Raw genomic sequence first — 16,758 nt, 5'->3', positions numbered from 1 at the left:
TTCATATTTCAAATCAACTCATGAAAATATTTTGCATAAAGTAAAAAGTTAAAAGATTGTGCAACCTCTTTCATTAATTCAGCATAATTTCTATACCAAATCATAATAAAGATAATAATAATCACAAAAACTTCATTACATAAAGAAAATATGGTGTATATACACAAGATAAAAAAGAATGAAAAATTTAAAAAGTATGAAATTCTGTCATTTGCTTGCAAAGTGGACGATCCTAGAAGACATTATGAAATAAACCAGGCATAAAAAGATAAATATTACCTGTTCTCACTCATATATAGGTGCTAAACATTTCTGAGCTCATAGAAGAGAACTGTGGTTATTAAAGGATGGGAAGGTAGGGGAAAGAAGAGGATACAGAGAGGTTGGTTAATGGATACAAATGAGAAGAATACTGTTCTAGTGTTCTGGAGCACAATAGGGTGAAAGTTGAATCCCAGCACTTTGGGAGGCCAAGGCGGGCGGATCACAACATCAGGAGATTGAGACCATCCTGGCTAATATGGTGAAACCCCACATCTACTAAAAATGCAAAAAGTTAGCTGGGCAAGTCCCAGCAACTCGGGAGGTTGAGGCAGGAGAATGGAGTGAACCTGGGAGGTGGAGCTTGCAGTGAGCCGAGATTGCACCACTGCACTCCAGCCTGGGTGACAGAGAGAGACTCCATCTCAAAAAAATAAAATAAAATAAAATACTAGAAGACAGGATTTTGAATGTTCACAACCCAAAGAAATCATAAATATTTGCAATGATGATAAGCTAAATACCTTGATTTGATCATTATACCTCATATACTTGTATGTAAACATCATTCTGTATCCCATAAATACGTACCATTATTAAGTGTCAACTAAAAACAAAAAAGAAAGAAGAAAACAAAGCAGAAGAAAAAAAGGAACTCGGGGGGGCGGAGCAAGATGGCCGAATAGGAACAGCTCCAGTCTCCAACTCCCAGCGCGAGTGACACAGAAGACCGGTGATTTCTGCATTTTCAACTGAGGTACTGGGGTCATCTCACTAGGGAGTGCCGGACAATCGGTGCTGGTCAGCTGCTGCAGCCTGACCAGCGAGAGCTGAAGCAGGGCGAGGCATCACCTCACCTGGGAAGTGCAAGGGGGAAGGGAATCCCTTTTCCTAGCCAGGGGAACTGGGACACACAACACCTGGAAAATCGGGTAACTCCCACCCCAATACTGCGCTTAAAGCAAACGGGCACACCAGGAGAATATATCCCACACCTGACCGGGAGGGTCCCACGCCCATGGAGCCTCCCTAATTGCTAACACAGCAGTCTGCGGTGATCTAACGGCAAGGCAGCAGCGAGGCTGGGGGAGGGGCGCCCGCCATTGCTGAGGCTTAAGTAGGTAAACAAAGCCACTGGGAAGCTCGAACTGGGTGGACTCACAGCAGCTCAAGGAAACCTGCCTGTCTCTGTAGACTCCACCTCTGGGGACAGGGCACAGCTAAAAAACAACAGGGGAAGCAGCAGAGGCCTGTGCAGACGTGAATGACTCTGTCTGACAGCTTTGAAGAGAGCAGTGGATCTCCCAACATGGAGGTTGAGATATGAGAACGGACAGACTGCCTGCTCAAGTGGGTCCCTGACCCCTGAGTAGCCTAACTGGGAGACATCCCCCACTAGGGGCAGTCTGACACCCCACACCTCACAGCAGGGAGTACACCCCTGACAAGAAGCTTCCAAAGTAAGAATCAGACAGGTACACTCGCTGTTCAGCCATATTCTATCTTCTGCAACCTCTGCTGCTGATACCCAGGCAAACAGGATCTGGAGTGGACCTCAAGCCATCTCCAACAGACCTATAGCTGAGGGTCCTGACAGTCAGAAGGAAAATTATCAGATAGAAAGGACACCTATACCAAAACCCCATCAGTACGTCACCATCATCAAAGACCAGAGACAGATAAAACCACAAAGATGGGGAAGAAGCAGGGCAGAAAAGCTGGAAATTCAAAAAATAAGAGTGCATCTCCCCCTGCAAAGGAGTGCAGCCCATCGCCAGCAATGGATCAAAGCTGGTCAGAGAATGACTTTGACGAGATGAGAGAAGAAGGCTTCAGTCCATCAAACTTCCCAGAGCTAAAGGAGGAATTATGTACCCAGCGCAAAGAAACTAAAAATCTTGAAAAAAGAGTGGAAGAATTGACAGCTAGACTAATTAATGCAGAGAAGGTCATAAACGAAATGACAGAGATGAAAACCATGACACGAGAAATACGTGACAAATGCACAAGCTTCAGTAACCAACTCAATCAACTGGAAGAAAGAGTATCAGCGATTGAGGATCAAATGAATGAAATGAAGCGAGAAGAGAAACCAAAAGAAAAAAGAAGAAAAAGAAATGAACAAAGCCTACAAGAAGTATGGGATTATATAAAAAGACCAAATCTACGTCTGATTGGGGTGCCTGAAAGTGAGGGGGAAAATGGAACCAAGTTGGAAAACACTCTTCAGGATATCATCCAGGAGAACTTCCCCAACCTAGTAGGGCAGGCCAACATTCAAATTCAGGAAATACAGAGAATGCCACAAAGATACTCCTCGAGAAGAGCAACTCCAAGACAAATAATTGCCAGATTCAACAAAGTGGAAATGAAGGAAAGAATCTTAAGGGCAGCCAGAGAGAAAGGTCGGGTTACCCACCAAGGGAAGCCCATCAGACTAACAGCAGATCTCTCAGCAGAAACTCTACAAGCCAGAAGAGAGTGGGGGCCAATATTCAACGTAGTTAAAGAAAAGAAATTTCAACCCAGAATTTCATATCCAGCCAAACTAAGTTTCATCAGTGAAGGAGAAATAAAATCCTTTACAGATAAGCAAATGCTTAGAGATTTTGTCACCACCAGGCCTGCCTTACAAGAGACTCTGAAGGAAGCCCTAAACATGGAAAGGAACAACCGGTACCAGCCATTGCAAAAACATGCCAAAATGTTAAGACCATCGAGACTAGGAAGAAACTGCATCAACTAACGAGCAAAATAACCAGTTAATATCATAATGACAGGATCAAGTTCACACATAACAATATTAACCTTAAATGTAAATGGACTAAATGCTCCAATTAAAAGACACAGACTGGCAAACTGGATAAAGAGTCAAGACCCATCAGTCTGCTGAATTCAGGAGACCCATCTCACATGCAGAGACATACATAGGCTCAAAATAAAGGGATGGAGGAAGATCTACCAAGCAAATGGAGAACAAAAAAAAAGCAGGGGTTGCAATCCTAGTCTCTGATAAAACAGACTTTAAACCATCAAAGATCAAAAGAGACAAAGAAGGCCATTACATAATGGTAAAGGGATCAATTCAACAGGAAGAGCTAACTCTCCTAAATATATATGCATACAATACAGGAGCACTCAGATTCATAAAGCAAGTCCTTAGAGACCTACAAAGAGACTTAGACTCCCATACAATAATAATGGGAGACTTCAACACTCCACTGTCAACATTAGACAGATCAACGAGACAGAAAGTTAACAAGGATATCCAGGAATTGAACTCATCTCTGCACCAAGCGGACCTAATAGACATCTATAGAACTCTCCACCCAAATCAACAGAATATACATTCTTCTCAGCACCACATCGCACTTATTCCAAAATTGACCACATAATTGGAAGTAAAGCACTCCTCAGCAAATGTCAAAGAACAGAAATTATAACAAACTGTCTCTCAGACCACAGTGAAATCAAACTAGAACTCAGGACTAAGAAACTCAATCAAAACCACTCAACTACATGGAAACTGAACAACCTGCTCCTGAATGACTACTGGGTACATAACGAAATGAAAGCAGAAATAAAGATGTTCTTTGAAACCAATGAGAACAAAGATACAACATACCAGAATCTCTGGGACACATTTAAAGCAGTGTGTAGAGGGAAATTTATAGCACTAAATGCCCACAAGAGAAAGCAGGAAAGATCTAACATTGACACTCTAACATCACAATTAAAAGAACTAGAGAGGCAAGAGCAAACACATTCAAAAGCTAGCAGAAGGCAAGAAATAACTAAGATCAGAGCAGAACTGAAGGAGATAGAGACACAAAAAACCCTCCAAAAAATCAATGAATCCAGGAGTTGGTTTTTGGAAAAGATCAACAAAATTGACAGACCACTGGCAAGACTAAAAAAGAAGAAAAGAGAGAGGAATCAAATAGACGCAATAAAAAATGATAAAGGGGATATCACTACCGACCCCACAGAAATACAATCTACCATCAGAGAATACTATAAACACCTCTACGCAAATCAACTGGAAAATCTAGAAGAAATGGATAATTTCCTGGACACTTACACTCTCCCAAGACTAAACCAGGAAGAAGTTGAATCCCTGAATAGACCAATAGCAGGCTCTGAATTTGAGGCAATAATTAATAGCCTACCCACCAAAAAAAGTCCAGGACAAGATGGATTCACAGCTGAATTCTACCAGAGGTACAGGAGGAGCTGGTACCATTCCTTCTGAAACTATTCCAATCAATAGAAAAAGAGGGAATCCTCCCTAACTCATTTTATGAGGACAACATCATCCTGATACCAAAGCCTGGCAGAGACACAACAAAGAAAGAGAATTTTAGACCAATATCCCTGATGAACATCGATGCAAAAATCTTCAATAAAATACTGGCAAACTGGATTCAGCAGCACATCAAAAAGCTTATCCACCATGATCAAGTGGGCTTCATCCCTGGGATGCAAGGCTGGTTCAACATTCGCAAATCAATAAACGTAATCCAGCATATAAACAGAACCAAAGACAAGAACCACATGATTATCTCAATAGATGCAGAAAAGGCTTTTGACAAAATTCCACAGCCCTTCATGCTAAAAACGCTCAATAAATTCGATATTGATGGAACGTACCTCAAAATAATAAGAGCTATTTATGACAAACCCACAGCTAATATCATACTGAATGGGCAAAAACTGGAAAAATTCCCTTTGAAAACTGGCACAAGACAGGGATGCCCTCTCTCACCACTGCTATTCAGCATGGTGTTGGAAGTTCTGGCTAGGGCAATCAGGCAAGAGAAAGAAATGAAGGGTATTCAGTTAGGAAAAGAAGAAGTCAAATTGTCCCTGTTTGCAGATGACATGATTGTGTATTTAGAAAACCCCATCGTCTGAGCCCAAAATCTCCTTAAGCTGATAAGGAACTTCAGCAAAGTCTCAGGATACAAAATTAATGTGCAAAAATCACAGGCATTCTTATATACCAGTAACAGACAAGCAGAGAGCCAAATCATGAATGAACTTCCATTCACAATTGCTTCAAAGAGAATAAAATACCTAGGAATCCAACTGACAAGGGATGTAAAGGACCTCTTCAAGGAGAACTACAAACCACTGCTCAGTGAAATCAAAGAGGACACAAACAAATGGAAGAACATACCATGCTATGGATAGGAAGAATCAACATTGTGAAAATGGCCATGCTGCTCAAGGTTATTGATAGATTCAATGCCATCCCCATCAAGCTACCAATGAGTTTCTTCACAGAACTGGAAAAAATTGCTTTAAAGTTCATATGGAACCAAAAAAGAGCCTGCATTGCCAAGACAATCCTAAGTCAAAAGGACAAAGCTGGGGGCGTCGCGCTACCTGACTTCAAACTATACTACAAGGCTACAGTAACCAAAACAGCATGGTACTGGTACCAAAACAGAGATATAGATCACTGGAACAGACCAGAGTCCTCAGAAATAACACCACACATCTACAGCCATCTGATCTTTGACAAACCTGAGAGAAACAAGAAATGGGGAAAGGATTCCCTATTTAATAAATGGTGCTGGGAAAATTGTCTAGCCATAAGTAGAAAGCTGAAACTGGATCCTTTCCTTACTCCTTATACGAAGATTAATTCAAGATGGATTAGAGACTTAAATGTTAGACCTAATACCATAAAAACCCTAGAAGAAAATCTAGGTAGTACCATTCAGGACATAGGCATGGGCAAGGACTTCATGTCTAAAACACCAAAAGCAACAGCAGCAAAAGCCAGAATTGACAAATGGGATCTAATTAAACTAAAGAGCTTCTGCACAGGAAAAGAAACTACCAGCAGAGTGAACAGGCAACCTACAGAATGGGAGAAAATTTTTGCAATCTACTCATCTGACAAAGGGCTAATATCCAGGATCTACAAAGAACTCAAACAAATATACAAGAAAAAAACAAACAACCCCATCAAAAAGTGGGGAAAGGATATGAACAGACATTTCTCAAAAGAAGACATTCATACAGCCAACAGACACATGAAAAAATGCTCATCATCACTGGCCATCAGAGAAATGCAAATCAAAACCACAATGAGATACCATCTCACACCAGTTAGAATGGCAATCATTATAAAGTCAGGAAACAACAGTGCTGGAGAGGATGTGGAGAAATAGGAACACTTTTACACTGTTGGTGGGATTGTAAACTAGTTCAACCATTATGGAAAACAGTATGGCAATTCCTCAAGGATCTAGAACTAGATGTACCATATGACCCAGCCATCCCACTACTGGGTATATACCCAAAGGATTATAAATTATTCTACTACAAAGACACATGCACATGTATGTTTACTGCGGCACTATTCACAATAGCAAAGACTTGGAATCAACCCAAATGTCCATCAGTGACAGACTGGATCAAGAAAATGTGGCACATATACACCATGGAATACTATGCAGCCATAAGAAAGGATGAGTTTGCATCCTTTGTAGGGACATGGATGCAGCTGGAAACCATCATTCTTAGCAAACTATCACAAGAAGAGAAAACCAACCACCGCATGTTCTCACTCATAGGTGGGAACTGAACAATGAGATCACTTGGACTCGGGAAGGGGAGCATCACACACTGGGGCCTATCATGGGGAGGGGAGGAGGGATTGCATTGGGGAGTTATACCTGATATAAATGATGAATTGATGCGTGCTGATGAGTTGATGGGTGCAGCACACCAACATGGCACAAGTGTACATATGTAACAAACCTGCACGTTATGCACATGTACCCTAGAACTTAAAGTATAATAAAAATAAATAAATTTAAAAAAAAGAAAAAAAGGAACTCCATTATAAATGTAGATTAAAAATTCTATATGAAGTTCTATCAAAGAGAAACCAAAAGAAAGTTATACTGTGACCAAACAAGGCTTCTTGCAGTAGTGCTAAGGTTTATCAATCAGTAAATATATCCAGCAATGAAAAATAAACAGTGGAAAACAATATAATAAAATCAAAATATATTGAATAGGTATTTGATAAAATTCACATTATTTCAATTTAAATGAAATTCAAAGTAAAATACATAGAAAAAACTTTAAAATAAAAAGTTTAATTGCAAATACCCAACAGTAAGTGTACCAAAAATATTGAAACAGATAAAGGCAGAGCAAGATGGTGAAACTGAAGCCACCCAATGATTGTTTCTTCTGTAGTGACACCAAATTGAACAACTATTTATGTAAAAAAGCACCTTATAAAAATTCAAAAATCAAGCAAGCAATTACAGTGCCTGATTTCAACTTTGCATCACTGAAAGAGTCACCAAAGTGGGGAACAAGGGAATTCTTGAATCACCTACAACACTCTTCCCCCAGAGACAGAATCTGTGTTCTTGGGAGAGGGGGAGTGCAGTAATTGTGGAGTTTATGCATTGGAACGTAGCTGCCTTGTAACAGCAGAAAGCAACACAGGGCAGAATTCACCTGCCATCCATAGAGGAAACAATTAGATGAGACCTTGACAGAGAGAAATTGTCAATCCCAGTGGTCACTATTTGAATTTTGGCAGACTTTGCTGATGCGGCTCCTATGAATGGAGGAACACCAGGATCCTTTGTCTCGCACCAATAAGATTAAAGACACAGACACACATGGAGTGGTTTTCAGGAGTGAAAAGTTTAATAGGCAAGAAAGAAGAAAGAAGAAAACAACTCCCCCATACAGAGACAGAAGTAGCCGCGCTCAGAACAAAGAGAGAGCCCAGGTGCAGCAGAAAAGTGGTTGGTTATATTGGGAGGCTGGAGGAAGTGGTGTTTGGTTTGCATAGGGCCCAGGGAATTGATTTGACCAGGTGTGTGATTTATGTAACCTGTGAAAAACCTAGCCCTTCCACCTTAGCCTTTAATATGCAAATGCAGGTCACCATAATGTTCTCAGCACATGATATTATCTGAATGTGGTCATGAACTTGGCATACCTGGTGATAAGGAGAAGAAGGTGGGAATAGCCATATTGGCCATGCCAGATGGACCTAGTGTTTAATTGCCTGCCTTTGCATATTAAAGGTTGCCAGCCTGGCTCTTTAAGCTGCCTTTCTGTTACAAAGGAAATGATTCAAAGATTGTGTCTATTAAAAGAAAAATTTCCACCTAGAATCTTTACCTTATCTAGCTGCCTAAAATTATTTCATAATAACTTCTGTATTATTGCCATGATGGGCTATACTGTTCTGGGATCCTAGGTAAACTTGAAAGGCAGTCTAGGCAACAAGGACTGCAATTCCTGAGCAAGTCCTGGTGCCATGCTGGATTTGTAGCCAGTGGACTTGGGGTGCACATGACCCAGTGAAACACCAGCTGGGGTGGCCAAAGGAGTGCTTGAAACACTTCTCCCTCAACCCTAGGCAGTGCAGCTTGCAGCTCCAGGACAGCCCAGTTCCTTGCACTTGAGAGGAGAGGGGAGAGAAAAGAAGACTTTTCTTACAACTTGGATACCAGCTCAGCCACAGTAGACTAAAGCACTAGGCAGAGTACATCCATTCCAGACCCCAGCTCCACTCTGGGACAGAAGGGAACCCGCTGCGTTGAAGGGAAGGACCAGTCCTGACAGAATTCATCACCGCTGACTAAAAAGTTCTTAGGCTCTGAATAATCAGCAATGATAGTCAGGCAGTACTTGCAGTGGACCTTAGGTGAGACTCAGAACTGTATTCTGGCTTCAGATGTGACCCAGCACATTCCCAGCTGTGGTGGCTTGAAAAAGCATGAAAGAAGAGAAGGGTACTTTATCTTGCAGTTTAAGTACCAACTAGGTTACATTGTGGTAGTATACCAAGAGGGCTCCTGGGGTTCCTGATTCTAGGCTGTGGCTGCTGGATGACATTTCTGGACCTGCTCTGTGCCAGAGAGTAGCCCACTGACCTGAAAAGAGAGTCTTGGGGCTGGAAGCATTCATCACAAGCTGAGACTCCTCTGCCTGTGGAAAGAGTAGGGAAGAAGGGGAAAGACTTTGCCTTATAGCTCGGGTGCAAGCACAGTGACGGTAGATTAGGACACCTGTAGACAATAGAATACTAAAGCACTGCCTCCCAGACAGCATCTCTGGACGCACCCAGAGCCAAGGGTATCTCACTGCCATGAAAGGAAAGACAAGCCTGGCTGGATTTGCCACCTGCTAATTGTAGAGTCCTAGAGCCTTGAGCAAACATAGGTGGTAGCCAGGCATGTTTACCACAGGCCTTGGGTGAGAACCAGTGATGTGCTGGCTTTGGGTCTGACCCAGTGCAGTCTCTGCGATGGTGGCCACAGGGGTGTTGTATCACCACCATCACCCTAGTTCCAGGAGGCTCAGCATAGTTGGAGACTTTGTTTGTTTGGGAGAAAGTAAGGGAAGAGAACATGAATCTCTTCCCTTAGAGAATTTTTCAGGATTTTATTCAAGACCACTGAGGTTGTATGTCTACAAGTCTGCCAGAGACACAGTATTAGAGGGTTTGGGGTACTCTCTAATGCATACATGGTTGTAGTGACCAAAACCTTATATCACAATACCCAAGTTCCTTCAAATACCTGGAAAGCCTTCCCAAGAGGGTTGGATACTGATAAGTGCAAATTGTGAAGACTACCTAATTCTTCAATTGCTAGACACCATGAACATCCACAAGCATGAAGACCATCAAGGAAAACATGACCTCACCACATGAACTGAATAAGACTTAGTGACCAATCCTGGAGAGTTGGAGATATGTGACCTTACAGACAAAGAATTAAAAACAGGTATTTGTGGAAGCTAAGTTAAATGCATGATAGATAACACAGAGAAGTATTTCAGAATTTGAACAGATAAATTTAAGGGACAGATTAAAATAATTAAATAGAATCAAGCACAAATGTGTAGCTGAAGGATACAATTGAAATACTGAAAAATGCATTAGAGTCTCAACAGCAGAACGGATCAAACAAATGAAAAAATTAGTGAGCTGGTAGATAGCCTACTGGAAAAACCACAGTCAGATAAGACAAAAAAGAATAACGACAACAAACAATAAAAAGAAAAAGCAGTCCAGCCAGAGCAATCAGAGAAGAGAAAGAAATAAAGAGCATCTAAATTAGTAAAGAGAAAGTCAAACTGTCACTGTTCACCTATGATATGATTATATACCTAGGAAACTCGACTCATTCAGAAAACTTCTAGAACTGTTAAATGAATTCAGTAAAGTTTCAGGATACAAAATCAATGTACACAAATCAATAGCACTGCTATACACCAACAGTGACCAAGCTGAGAATCACATCAAGAACACAACATTTTTACAATAGCTGCAGAAAAAGTAAAATGTTTAGGAATATATCTAACCAAGGAGGTGAAAGGCCTCTATAAGAAAAACTACAAAACACTACTGAAAGAAATTATAGACAACACAAGTGAAAACACATCCCATGGTCATGGAATACAGAATCAATATTGTGAAAATGACCAGACTGCCAAAAGCAATCTACAAATTCAATGCAATTCCCATCAAAATACCACCATCATTCTTCACACAACAAGAAGAAGCAATCCTAAAATTCATACAGAACCAAAAAAGAGCCCATGGAGCCAAAGCAAGGCTAAGCAAAAAGAACAAATCTGGAGACCTCACATTACCTGACTTCAAACTATGCTATAATACTATAGTCACCAAAACAGCATGGCACTGGTATAAAAATAGGCACATAGACTAATGGAACAGAATAGAGAATGGAGAAATAAAGCCAAATGTTTATAGTCAACTGGTCTTCATCAAAGCAAACAAAAACATAAAGTGAGGAAAGGACACCCTATTTAACAAACGGTGCTGGGATAATTAGCAAGACCCATGGAGAAGAATGAAATTGGATTCTCATCTTCCATCTTATACCAAAATCAACCAAAGATGGATCAAATACTTCAATCTAAGACTTGAAACAACACAAATTCTAGAAGACAACATTGGAAAAATCCTTCTAGACATTGACTTAGGGAAAGGCTTTATGACCAAGAACCCAAAAGCAAATGCAACAAACACAAAGATAAATAGATGGGACTTAATTAAACTAAAAAGCTTCTGGACAGCAAAAGAAATAATCAGCAGAGTAAAGAGACAACCCATAGAGTGGGAGAAAATCTTTGTAATCTACACATCTGACAAAGGAATAATATCCAGCCTATACCAGGAACTCAAACAAATCAGCAAGAAAAAAGCATTCTCATCAGAAAGTAGGCTTTGGTTAAGGACATGGTTAGACAATTCTCAAAAAAAAGAGATATAAAAATGGCCAACAAACTTATTTTAAAAATGCTCAGCCTCACTAATTATCAGGGAAATGCAAATAAAAACAACAATGCAATGCCACCTTACTCCTATAACAATGGCCATAATAAAGAAGTTAAAAAGTAATAGATGTTGACATGAATGTGGTGAAAAGGGAACACTTTTACAGTGTTGGTGGAAATGTAAACCAGTACAACCACTGTGGAAAACAGTGTGGGGATTCCTTAAAGAACTAAAAGCCTATTTACCGTTTTATCCAGCAATCCCATTACTAGGTATCTACTCAGTAGAAAAAGAAGTCATTATATGAAATAGATCATTGCACACGCATCTTTATAGCGCACAATTTGCCATTGCAAAAGCATGGAATCAGCCCAAATGCCCATCAATCAATGAGTGGATAAAGAAAAAAAAAAAAAAAAATATATATATATATGAATACTATTCAGCCATAAAAAGGAATAAAATAACAGCATTGGCAGCAACCTGAATCAAATTTGAGAACTTTATTATAAGTGAAGTAACTCAGGAATGGAAACCTAAACATTGTATGTCCTCATGCATAAGTGGGAGCGAAGCTATGAAGATGCAAAGGCCTGAGAATAATACAATGGACTTTGGGAACTCAGAGGGAAGGGTGGGAGTGGGCTGGTGGTTAAGACTACATTTTGTGTACCATGTACACTGCTTGAGTGATGGATGCCCCAAAATATCAGAAATCACCACTGAAGAACTTATCCATGTAACAAATCTGGATAAGGATCTGGGGAAAAAACACCACCTGATCCGCCCAAAATCTGTTGAAATAAAAAAAAAAATCATTGGAAAAAACAAGGATAAAGCACACTTAACAATCTCTAGAAAATTGTCCCAAGTGGGCAAATCTATGTTATTGGCTTTAAACAGGAGGGAGAGACATGGGGAAAGAAAATGTATTCAAAGGTTTAATAACAGAGGAAGTTCCAAACTTAGAGAAAGACATTAACATTCAACATAAGAAGACTATAGAAAAACAAGCAATTTTAACCCAAAGAAGGCTACCTCAAAACAGAATAATCAAACTCTCAAATATCAAGCATAAATAAATAATTTTAAAAGCAGCAAGAGAAAAGAAACAAATAATGCACAATGAAGCTCCAATATGTCTGGCAGCAGAACTCTCAGTGGAAACCTTACAGGTCAGGAGACAGTGGCATGACATATAAGAGGCTCAAAGAGAAAAACTTATCCTAGAATCGTATATCCAGTGAAAATATCCTCCAAACATGAAGGAGTTGTAGAGACTTTTCCAGACAAACAAAAGCTGAGGGATTTCATCAATAACACACCTGTTATACAAGAAATGCTAAAGGGAGTTCTTCAATCTGATGGAAAAAGATGTTAATAAACAACAGCAAATCATCTGAATGTTCAAAACTCACTGGTAGGGGTATATAAACAAAAATCCACAGAATATTACAACCCTGTAATGATAGTGTGTGAACTACGCATATCTTGAGTAGAAAGACTAAAACACGAACCTATCAAAAATAACAACTTTGATAACTTTTTAAGACATGGGCAGTATAATAAGATCTAAATACAAGCAGCTAAATGTTATAAAGCATAGAGATGAAGTCAAAGTCTAGAGTTTATATCAGTGAGTTTTTTTGGCGTATTAGTTTATGTGTTTCTTTATGTAATCACTGTTAACTGTCATCGATTTAAAACAATGGGTTATATTATTTGCAAGCTGCACAGTAACCGCAAATCAAAATGCATTCATCAGATCCACAAAATATAAGAAGCAAGAAATTAAAACATACCACCAGAGACATTACCTTCACTGAAAGGTAGATAGGATGGAAGAAATGAAGGAAAACAAGACCAAAAAACAACCAGAAAACAAATAACAAAATGGCAGGTGTAAGTTCTTGCTTATCAATAATAACATTGAGTGTAAATGAAGTAAACTGACCAATCAAAATACAGAATGGCTGATGGATTAAAAAAAAAAAGATCCCAATGATCTGTTGCCTACAAGAAGCATACTTCACCTATAAAGAAATACATAGACTGACAATAAAAGGATGGAAAAGATATTCCATGCTGATGGAAAACCAAAAAGAGCAGGAGTAGTTACACTTATATCAAACAAAATAGATTTCAAAAGAAAAGCTATAAAAAGAGACAAATAAGGTCGCTATATAATGATAAAAGTGTCAATTCAGCAAGAGGATCTAACAACTGTATGTGCATTTGTAAGGCGCACTCAACACTGGAGCACCTAGATAAAAAGGAAATATTATTAGAGCTAAAGAGCAAGATAAGCCCCAATAGTAGCTGGAGACATCAGCACCCCACTTTTATCATTGGACATTATCATCCAGACAGAAAATTAACAAAGAAACATGGGACTTGATCTGCACTATAGATCAAATGGACCTAATAGACATTTAGAGAACATTGCATGCAATGCTGCAAAATATTCACTCTTCTTGTGAGCACATAGATCATTATTAAAAATAGAACATTTGTTAGCTCATAAAACAACTGTTAAAAATCGAAAACAACTAAAATTAAATTACATATTTTCTCTGACCACAATGGAATAAAACTAGAAATCAATAACAGAGGAATTTTGGAATCTATACAAGCACACAGAAATTAAAAATATACTTCTAAATTACCAGTGAGTCAATGAGGATATTAAGAAGGAAACTGAAAAATGTTTCGAAACAAATGAAAATGGAAATTTGTGCTGAAAAATCCTCAACAAAATACCAGCAAAAAAAATTTATCAATACATTAAAAAGATCATCATAATCAAGTAGGGTTTATGCCAGGGATGTAAGAATGTTTCAATGTACACAAATGAGTCAATGTGATACATCATATCAGCACAGTGAAGGACACAAACCATATGATCATTTTAATTGATTCTGAAAAAGCATTTGATAAAATGCAACATCCCTTCATGATTTAAAATAAAACTTTCAACAAAGCAGTATAAGAAGGAGAATACCTCAACACAATAAAAGCAATATTCAACAGAACCACAGCTAGTATCATACCGAATAGGAAAAAAATAAACACTTTTTATTTAAGATTTGGAACTCAACAAGTTTGCCCACTTTTACCACTTTTATTGATATAGTACTAAAAGTCCTAACTTAAGCAGTCAGACAAGAAAAAGATATAAATGGCATCCAAATTGAAAAGGAAGAACTCAAACTATCCTTGCTTGCAGATGATATAAACTTACACTTGAAAAAATACTGAATACTCCACAAAAACCTGTTAGAACTGTTAAACAAATTCAGTAAAGTTGCAAGATACAAAAACAACATACAGAAATTAGTAGCATTTCCATATGCCAATAGCTAAAAATCTAAAAAAGAAATCAAGAAAGTAGTCTCATTCACAATAACTACCAATAAAATAAAATACTTAGGAATTAACTTAACCAAAGAAGTGAAAGTTCTCTACAATGAAAACTATAAAACACTGATGAAATAAATTTAAAAAGACATTTAAAAAATGACAAGATATTCCATATTCATGGGTTGGAAGAATCAATGTTGTTAAAAATGTCCATATTACACAAAGAAATCTATAGATTCAATGCAATCTCTGTCAAAATATCAATGGCATTCTTCACAGAAATAGAAAAAAGAATCCTAAAATGTATATGGAACTACAAAAGTCCCAGCATAGCCAAAGATATCCTGAGCAAAAAGGACAGAACTGAAAGAATTACATTACCTGACTTCAAATTATACTACAGAGTTTAGTAACCAAAACAGTATGATTGTTGAATATAAGCAGACACATAGACCACTTGAACAGAATAGAGAAACCAGAAGCAAATTTGTACATCTACAGTGAACTTATTTTAGGCTAAGGTGTCAAGAACTTACATTGGGGAATGAGGGGAATGAACAACCTCTTTAATACATGGTGCTAGAAAAACTGAATATCCTTATGCAGAAAAGTGAAACTAGACCCCTATCTATCACCATGTACAATAATGAATAATGAAAATGAATTAAAGACTTAAATCTAAGACCTCAAGCTATGAAACTACTAAAAGAAAACTTTGGGAAAACTATCCAGGACATTGGACCGGGCAAAGATTTCTTGAGCAATACCTCACAAACACAGGCAAACAAAGCAAAAATGAACAAATGGGATTACATCAAGTTAAAAAGCTTCTGCACAGCAAAGGAAACAATCAATAAAGTGAAGAGACAACCCACAGCATGAGAGGAAATATTTGCAAACTATCTATCTGACAAAGGATTAATAATCAGAATATATAAGGAGCTCAAACAACTCTATAGGAAAGTAATAATAATCCAATTTTAAAATGGGCAAAGATCTGAACAGACATTTCTCTAAAGAAGACATACAAATGGATAACAGATTTATGTGAAGGTACTCAACATCACTGATCATCAGAGACATGCAAATCAAAACTACAATGATGTATTATGTCACACAATTAAAATGGCTTATATCCAAGAGACAAGCCTAAAAAAATTCTGGTGAGAATATGGAGTAATGGGAACTCTTTTACACTGTTGGGGGGAATGTAAATTAGTACAACCACTATAGAGAACAATTTGGAGGTTCTTCAAAAAACTAAAATTTGAGCTACCATATGATCCATGCTAGGTATATGCCCAAAAGAAAGGAAATCAGTATATCAAAGACAGATCTGCAATTCCTTGTTTGTTGCAGCACTATTTGCAAATTGTTAAGATTTGAAAGCAAACTAACTGTCCATCAACGGATACATGAATAAAGAAAATGTGGAACGTATACCCTATGAAGTACTATTCAGCCATAAAAAAGAATGACATCCTGTCATTTGCAACAATATTAATGGAACTGGAGGTTATTATTTAAGTGGAAAAAGCCAGGCACAGAAATACAAAATATACACATTCTCAATTGTTCGTGAGAGTTAAAAATTAGAAAAATTGAACTCAGAAAGATAGTAAAATGATGAGTACCAGATGCTCGGAAGGGTAGTGATAGGGAGTGATAATGGAAATGGTTAATATGCACAAAAATATAGTCACGTAGAATGAATAAGATCTTGTATTTTGTAGCGCAACAGAGTGACTACAGACAATAATTTATCTTACATTTAAAAATAACTAAAAGAGTATAATTAGATTGTAACACAAACAAAAAAAAAAACCATAAACACT

The sequence above is a fragment of the Trachypithecus francoisi genome, unplaced genomic scaffold (assembly GCF_009764315.1).
Source record: "Trachypithecus francoisi isolate TF-2019V2 unplaced genomic scaffold, Tfra_2.0 Lachesis_group0, whole genome shotgun sequence".
NCBI lineage: Eukaryota > Metazoa > Chordata > Mammalia > Primates > Cercopithecidae > Trachypithecus > Trachypithecus francoisi.
This window is presented reverse-complemented; position numbering follows the sequence as displayed.